General features: G+C 33.3%; 2 pseudogenes; both read left to right on the top strand.

Annotated features, from left to right (window-relative positions):
- Positions 1 to 404: 404 nt before the first annotated feature.
- LOC109375554 (ribosome biogenesis protein BRX1 homolog pseudogene) lies at positions 405 to 6,523 on the top strand (annotated as a pseudogene).
- Positions 6,524 to 8,125: 1,602 nt separating this feature from the next.
- LOC109375553 (ribosome biogenesis protein BRX1 homolog pseudogene) overlaps positions 8,126 to 9,416 on the top strand; it is a 152,787-nt pseudogene continuing 151,496 nt past the window's right edge.

The following is a 9,416-nucleotide window of genomic DNA, read 5'->3' as shown; positions in this document are numbered from 1 at the left end:
CATTTCTTAGTGTTATGGTTCCAAGAACTTTTCTATTAATTCTTAATAATAGCCCTGTGAAGTAGGCACTATTATTTCCTCTGTTTAGCAGATGGAGAAATAAGGCCTGGGGAGGTGGAGTTCCTTCCCAAGGTCTTAAGATTATAAGTGATGGAGCTGTGAATCAAGAACAGGCAGTAGGATTTTGGGCTTTATTCTCTTAATTTCTGTTTTCTTCTATATTTTCTTTCTTTCCTAGATTTGGATATACTTTTTATCTGATTTTCCAAGTTTCTGAAAATAGAAACTTAGATTATTGTCTTGAAGACTTTCTTTTTTCTAATATAAGCATTTAATACTGTAAAAATTTCAATTTCTCAAACTTAAATAATATGACAATTTTAAAAGTAAAACAAAATAAATAAATGAAAAACTTGAGGCAGGCCAAAAGTGAAGGTGGAGAGGCAAGACAGTGGCATGGAGGTTTGTCAGTTCAAGTGAAAAAGCCAAAAAGAAATGGAAAAGATGCCAGGCCTCCAGCTAAGCAGTGTGACATGGAAGCGGAGGCAGAGGAAGAAGAGAGAAAACATATCCCAGGCTCCGTTTGCAAGGTCAAGTGGAAACATAAGGAACGGATTCTTATCTTTTCTTCCAGAGGAACAAATTTCAGAACAAGATATTTAATGCAAGACCTAAGAATGTTGATACCTTATTCTAAAGCAGATCCTAAAATGTTTTGTAAAGATATGTTGTGATTAACAAGGTTTGTGAAATAAAAAACTGTAATGGATGTATCTATTTTGAAGCTTAGAAGAAACAAGATCTCTTCTATATGTGGCTTTCAAATTTACCTCATGGACTAACTGCTAAATTCCTAGTTCAACACAACATGTTCATACCCTAACTGAACTAAAGATGACTGGAAACTTTGAAAGGTTCTGGGCACCATTTGTCTTTTGACCGTGCTTTTGATGAATTACTACATTATACTTTGTAAAGAACTCTTAATTCAGATCTTTAGTACACCGTGGTATCATTCCAAAAGCCAGCCATTTCTGGACCACATGTTTACTTTCACCATTTTTGATAATAGGATATGGCTTTGGAACATTCAGATCATAGAAGATGCTGATCTCGTAGAAACAGAACCACGTTTTGCCTTAAATCTCAAAGATTTTCCAGGGACGTTTTGAAGGACCAACTTTATATACAAATCTTCACTACCAGTCACCAAACATGCATCAGTGTGTCACTAAGATCCTGCACAGCTGCAAAATACCAAGAGAAATAGCAAATGAAAGATGCGCAGAAACTGAGAAAGAACCAAAGACTATTCTTGACGTGATCCCACTGCAGATGTTTCTGTGACACCAGCTGAGGAAAAACCAATAGAAATACAATGGGTAAAACCAGAGCCAAAAGTTGATTTGAAAGCAAGAAAGAAAAGTGTTTACAAAAGGCAAAGAAAAAATGAAACAGTAGGTAAACAGTGAAAATGTAAAATAAATTAATGAAAACTAATTTGTTTTTCATTTATTTTATATTTATTTTGTATTATGTAAATACTTTTATTATCCAGGACTATCTTACATCTATTTAGTGTGGCATTTAAAAGAAAAAAAAAGTCTCGTAGCTTCAGCATTATCTGTGTTTTTGTAAATATAATAACAGCAGAAGACATCTGTAAAAAAATCCAAAAAACAAAACAAAATAAAATACTCTTAAAGGCTGAATAGTGACTAATTTTTTTACTAAAGCATTATTGAAGGGTACAAACTTAAATCTATATGAAATTTTTATGCTTATACCTTTTATATAACTTTAAAATAAATGGGAAGAACTAAAACAACTCAAAATAAATATATTAATTTAATGTGACAAATGAGGGTGTGTTCCTTAAATGAAACAGCTACTCACACAGAATTAAATAAGCCAAGTAATTATGTTGTGCTTTAGTTGAACTCAGTATGCCTATATTACAAAGCCCATATGCCATGTGATGACTCAACCCGCCAGACACATTTCTCTATGTGAATTTTCCTTTGTCCAGCTAGCTGTGATATGATTTATCCTTCATTTGGCAAGACCATCATTTATGTTTTATGTCCAATTGCAGCTTCTTAATTAAAAGGGCACCACAAAGCCAAACAGATAAACACAGGAGGTTCTGAAATTCAGTATACGAATGTGTAATTATATAGCTCAGTTATCAGTGAACCTTCAAAAGATTCAAAGTACGCATACGTTGAGTTTGGGTCCAAGATGAAGGTGAAGACATTTTTTAAAATGAGACCTTTTGTGTGGTGTTCATGTCTTCTCTGTTGTGCTCCTCCCACAACTCGAAGACATATGTATGTATCTTTGAACTTGAAGTGGTTACTGACTATCATTTTGACAAAAATTCATCTAGTCTTTAACCACCTTTTCAGATTCATCAAACTGCATTCCAAACTACCACATTTTCTAGTACTCTAGAATTCCCTGTGTGTCTACACCTGCCAAACTATATGTGTTAGGCTAAATAATAGCCCCCAATGTGTCTGTATCCTAATTCCAGGAAATTATAAATGTTACCTTATATGACAAAAGGGATGTTGTGGATTCTATCAAGTTAAGGATCTTGAGATGGGGAAATTATCCTGGATTAATATATGTCCCCAATATAATCATAGCAGTCTAAGAAGATTCAGATAGACTGGAAAAGTTAGAGTGATGACGTGATGATAAACACAGACATTGACGAGATGCGTTTTGAAGATAGCAGAAGTGGCCATCAGCCAAGGAATACAGATGGTCTCTATAAACTGAAAATGGCAAGGAATGGGATTCTTCCTTTAGAGCCTCCAGAAGGAGCCTTCCCTACTGACACCTTGACTTTAGCCTGGAGAAACTAATTTTGGATTTCTAACTTCCAGAACTTTAACAGAATAAATTTGTGTTGTTTTAAGCCAACACATTGGTGCTAATTGGTTACAGCGGCAACAGGAAACTAATACACAATGTGTTTGCTAATATGGCTCCTTTTGTCTGGAAACAATTTGCAGTTCTTTGCCTGTTTCACTACTGATACTCCCAGGTGGGTGCAGTCTCCTCACATTCTTTCTTCAGGAAAGCCTTTATTGGAAGGCCTACATAGAAATAACCCTTCCCATTCATCTGCTTTCTTAGCTCCAGGGTCATGCCTTCATCAAGCACCTACCCCATTTTATTTAAAGTTGACCCTTAAGGGTTTGCCCACCTAACCTCTCTGGTGGCTAAGCCACAGTCTTATTCATATTTTTATTTTTTTTAGCAACTAGAATAGACGCTGGAACAGTTAAACATAAATCTTTATTTAATTGATTTTGCTATCTTAGAAATTTTTTAAATGTAATTTTAGATAAATTTAAAACTTAAAAACTTAAAAATGTAATCTGCTTAAGTAAAACAAATCAAATTTATACATACATACATATATACATATATCTACCAGTCACTACAAAAAATGTTATGATTTTCAATTTTATCCAGCTTTTGAATGTATTTATGATCAATGATCTATCTGTATGCTAGATAACAAGTAGAAAAAGTAACCCAGGGTAGGTATCCTCAATTTAGCTGACTTAATGATCCTATGAGTAAGGAAGAGCATTAAAATTGACAAGACCACATAATATGAATCACTAGAATACATATAAATAAGTTATTCCTGCATGAAAAATAATATTCTGGATCTTATATAATGTCAAATTAGTTTGTTTATGTTCTTATTTGTTTTCTGTCTGATGAGAATAGGTCACAAATTTTGGTTACTGAATGATTTCCCTGAAAATGAATGATATTGTCATCTTTTCTTTCCTTTGAAAAATATTTGCTTAGGAGTCAGAAAAGCAACAATATTTGGAAAATGTAGTTTGTAAAAGATATTTATAGCTTCAAGTTGACTTTATGGTTATTGGCATCGAAAATTGTANGGCCCTCCTTGCTGCATTTTTAACTTACTCGGTGAGAAGTGAGACCCACTCCCATTCCATACTTCTACACATTTCCATACTTTCACTCACCACACATGTGTGCACAAGCACACACATGTGCACATGCATGCACAACTTCACCACCTTATCCCTGTTGGTACAATACATAGCATGTTGTGTGCCGGAGCTTACAACACATTACCGAAGCCCGCTTATTTAAATGGTGTCAGAATGTCAATCTAAGTTAAAATCACAGATAAGACGATGGGCACAACCCCATCTGTCTCAGGCAGTATTTTGCTTGACCAGGGAGTATTTGACAGTTGTTGTTTTAAAAAGCCTCATTTCCACTCATTTCCTTATTATGAAATTCCAACTTCCTCCCTGAAACTTTCTTCGGAGTTCTTGATCCCAACCCTAAAATTTGCATGTACAGTTCCCTGGAAGCTATTGTATTGAAATAGCTGCCTGATTACCTCAACCATCATTCTTCCACTTGGAACTCTTGCACCTGCATTTCTGCTCCTCAGGCTGCAGTCCTCTCATACTGCCTTGCAAAAGAGCTGTCTTTGGACGAGTGTTATCTCTGCTGCTAAAATTGTAAACAGTTGAGAGAGCAATAGCCTTCCTCATGCTTCACATACAGAAGGGACTTAAAAATAGCACATACTTGACAGTTGAATATATTACTAAATGAAAGAACAACTTTATCTGTGAAGCTTTTTTTAATTGTTTGACATTGCTAAAATAAACACAATGCCTTACATAGGCTCTGAGCTCCATCAGGGGTATGCAGAAGTCAAATGAGATTCACACATCCAAGAGACCTAACAGACAAGAAATTACACAAGTGCGCATCTCTCTATGGCAGCCTTTTGAAAGGCTTAATATTTCCTTTTAAAGTGCAAAATAGGTGTTGACGAATCAATATTTTACAAACGAATTAAATAATAAATAAATTCAAATTAATATTTTAAACTATGCGCTATAAAGTATTTTTAAAAATAATAAGATGAACGCCTATGTCCATGGTTGTGAGGAAAAGGATAAAGAAGTGAGACCCTCACTGCTGTAGTTCATGGTATTTCCTTATCACTTTCCTCACCCAATAACCTGAGTTTTATGTTTATCATTTGTTTTTTTGGGTTTTTTTTTTTGCATGCTTTAACTAAAATTTCTATTTCTAAGCAAAATGCCACTTAGCTTGTTTTGAATTGTAAAGAATGGAATTGTGCAGCATGATCTCACGCAATTTGCTTTTTTCCTTAATCTTTATGTTCCCAGCATGCATCTATATAATTGCTTACATATATACGTATTTCTCTAAATTATGACCATATCATATTTTTCATTCTAATATAGATGAATATATGAATTGCTTTCTAAAATTTGCCATTGTATGTTCTACTGAGATTATTCTTCCATTTGTCTCCTGGTGCACAGGAGTAAAATTCTTTGATCATAGATTATGAACATCTTCAAATGCTCTATATAATACAAATTTTTCCCCAAAGTGGCCCATTGATCTCCATTTCCAACAGCAGGATTTAAATACACCCATTGCTCCCTATCCTCACCAACACTTGACATTGACAGACTCGGCGTGTTTTCCAGTGTAGTAGGCACAAAATGGTATATAATGGTATGAGTTTACATGTTCCTGATTACAAATTAGATTGGAATTCTTCTCACATGTTTATTGGTTATTTGGGTTTCCTATTATGTTAAGTGCTTGTTTATTTATTTTCTCATTTTTATCAGATTGTGTCTTTTTACCAGACTCATAGCAATCATTCACTCATTTTGGATACTTACACTGATCACGTCTATGTGTTGCATATATTTTCTCCCAGCTTGGGCCTTCTTCACTCTACAATGGTTGATACTTAATGTAGTTGAAATAGCCAGTGATATTGGGTTTAATAAATTATTCTATATTTATTATTATTATTATTATTATTATTATTATTATTAATTATTTTAGCTGAGTATTCCTACCACCTGTTGGCAGCTCAGTGGCAGCTCATCTCGGGCCGGGAATCGAACCGGTGACCCTGTTGCTCAGAGCTTGCACTCTTGAGCGAGCTCGTAACCAACTGAGTTACTCAGCTGGCCCAAATTATTTTCTATTTAAATTAATAAATATATTATCCTAAATTGTCATCTGTTTACCTATCATTCATAAATATTTACATGGTGTCATTCAGAGGACCAATTTTATATTTTCTCCATAGAAATAACTGATTTCGCCAACAGTATTGGTTAAAAAATCTTCTTTTCTACTGATCTTAAGTGAAACACTGGTATAAATCAGATGTCCATATATGTGTAAAACCTTTGTTGATTTTTCCATCTGTGTCAATACAATACTGTGTTATTAATTATAGCTTTATAATAAGTTTTGATAACTGGCATATTTCACTCCACCTCACCTTCATGTTATTTTTCTTCTTTAGGAGTATTTAGCTGTTCGTCCATATCAATTTAGAAACATCTTTTCAAGTTTCATACACAAAAAGAACAGAGAAAAAGAGGAGAAAAATAAAAGTAATTCTGTGGAGACTTTAATTGGAATTGATTTGGATCTATAGATAACTTAGAATAGAAATGATAGCTACAACTTTTTATCATATTATAGATTGTTTCACAATTTTGTTTTCCATCTGATTGAGACAAGTGTGTATAAATGCCATTGAATTTTGAATTTTGATTTTGTATCCCACAGTTTTAAAATTTTTGCTAAAATTTCCTAACTCCATGTCATAATTTATCAGTAATATTCTTTGTTTTTCCTACATTGATAATCACATAATCACATAATGACCTTATTCCATTTTGGTTTTCTTTTTCTTGCCTTTAGTACTTGCCATTATTAATACAATAGTCCTCAGCATCTAGTATAATGATAAGATCCAACAGTTTTATCTAGTGCCTGAATGCCTTCATTTTGCAAATGATGTGTGCTACATGCATATTTGTAAATAACTTTGCAACATCAAGGAATTTCCTTGTATTCCTGATTGAAGACTGATTTTATTATGATTATCTATTGAATTTTGATTTTTCTATACCTATTAAGATATATATCTAATAAGATATATCTATTAAATGACAATATATTAATTTATTTGTAAAATGTTAAACAAACTTGTAAGCCTTCAACATAATGTATTATCTTTATACAATGCTTGCATACTAATATTTTGTTAAGAATTTTCCAATCAATGTCTATATAATACTGTGATAACAAGAGGGTTTATATTACATTTCATATATTTTAAGGTAGTATAGCTTAGACTTTATTTCTCACACATATTATATTTAGCCTATAATTTTAATGTTTCTTATTGCAGACTCCAACTTGTAGTCTATAGTTTACTATGTCTCATAAGGTTTGTTATGGTCCATGATACATATAACTGGTATGCCACGCAGCTCACAAATGCAGCATTGTCTAATACTTTGTTTTATCAGAGAAAACACTATATGTTGCCGTTGAGGGGGAAAATGTTAGTTACCTTTCACTGAAAACAAAACAGAGATGGACCATTGGCATTTTTCCACATGTAAGATGAAGTTCTATTTACTACATGTGTCTTTCAGACTCCTAAATGAGGCCATGGCAGAAACAGCTTATATTGATGCAATTATGAATACTATTTCACTATTAAATGAAAAGCTCATAATAACTTCTAAACTGTGACTACCCTGGATAAACTGAAATGTATGATCACCTAACTTTGATCCAGTTTATTATGTGCCAAGTACTATTATAAGCAGTTTTCATCACATTTCTTAGTGTTATGGTTCCAAGAACTTTTCTATTAATTCTTAATAATAGCCCTGTGAAGTAGGCACTATTATTTCCTCTGTTTAGCAGATGGAGAAATAAGGCCTGGGGAGGTGGAGTTCCTTCCCAAGGTCTTAAGATTATAAGTGATGGAGCTGTGAATCAAGAACAGGCAGTAGGATTTTGGGCTTTATTCTCTTAATTTCTGTTTTCTTCTATATTTTCTTTCTTTCCTAGATTTGGATATACTTTTTATCTGATTTTCCAAGTTTCTGAAAATAGAAACTTAGATTATTGTCTTGAAGACTTTCTTTTTTCTAATATAAGCATTTAATACTGTAAAAATTTCAATTTCTCAAACTTAAATAATATGACAATTTTAAAAGTAAAACAAAATAAATAAATGAAAAACTTGAGGCAGGCCAAAAGTGAAGGTGGAGAGGCAAGACAGTGGCATGGAGGTTTGTCAGTTCAAGTGAAAAAGCCAAAAAGAAATGGAAAAGATGCCAGGCCTCCAGCTAAGCAGTGTGACATGGAAGCGGAGGCAGAGGAAGAAGAGAGAAAACATATCCCAGGCTCCGTTTGCAAGGTCAAGTGGAAACATAAGGAACGGATTCTTATCTTTTCTTCCAAAGGAACAAATTTCAGAACAAGATATTTAATGCAAGACCTAAGAATGTTGATACCTTATTCTAAAGCAGATCCTAAAATGTTTTGTAAAGATATGTTGTGATTAACAAGGTTTGTGAAATAAAAAACTGTAATGGATGTATCTATTTTGAAGCTAAGAAGAAACAAGATCTCTTCTATATGTGGCTTTCAAATTTACCTCATGGACTAACTGCTAAATTCCTAGTTCAACACAACATGTTCATACCCTAACTGAACTAAAGATGACTGGAAACTTTGAAAGGTTCTGGGCACCATTTGTCTTTTGACCGTGCTTTTGATGAATTACTACATTATACTTTGTAAAGAACTCTTAATTCAGATCTTTAGTACACCGTGGTATCATTCCAAAAGCCAGCCATTTCTGGACCACATGTTTACTTTCACCATTTTTGATAATAGGATATGGCTTTGGAACATTCAGATCATAGAAGATGCTGATCTCGTAGAAACAGAACCACGTTTTGCCTTAAATCTCAAAGATTTTCCAGGGACGTTTTGAAGGACCAACTTTATATACAAATCTTCACTACCAGTCACCAAACATGCATCAGTGTGTCACTAAGATCCTGCACAGCTGCAAAATACCAAGAGAAATAGCAAATGAAAGATGCGCAGAAACTGAGAAAGAACCAAAGACTATTCTTGACGTGATCCCACTGCAGATGTTTCTGTGACACCAGCTGAGGAAAAACCAATAGAAATACAATGGGTAAAACCAGAGCCAAAAGTTGATTTGAAAGCAAGAAAGAAAAGTGTTTACAAAAGGCAAAGAAAAAATGAAACAGTAGGTAAACAGTGAAAATGTAAAATAAATTAATGAAAACTAATTTGTTTTTCATTTATTTTATATTTATTTTGTATTATGTAAATACTTTTATTATCCAGGACTATCTTACATCTATTTAGTGTGGCATTTAAAAGAAAAAAAAAGTCTCGTAGCTTCAGCATTATCTGTGTTTTTGTAAATATAATAACAGCAGAAGACATCTGTAAAAAAATCCAAAAAACAAAACAAAATAAAA

The sequence above is a fragment of the Hipposideros armiger genome, unplaced genomic scaffold, assembly GCF_001890085.2.
Source record: "Hipposideros armiger isolate ML-2016 unplaced genomic scaffold, ASM189008v1 scaffold_968, whole genome shotgun sequence".
Lineage (NCBI taxonomy): Eukaryota > Metazoa > Chordata > Mammalia > Chiroptera > Hipposideridae > Hipposideros > Hipposideros armiger.
This window is presented reverse-complemented; position numbering and strand designations above follow the sequence as displayed.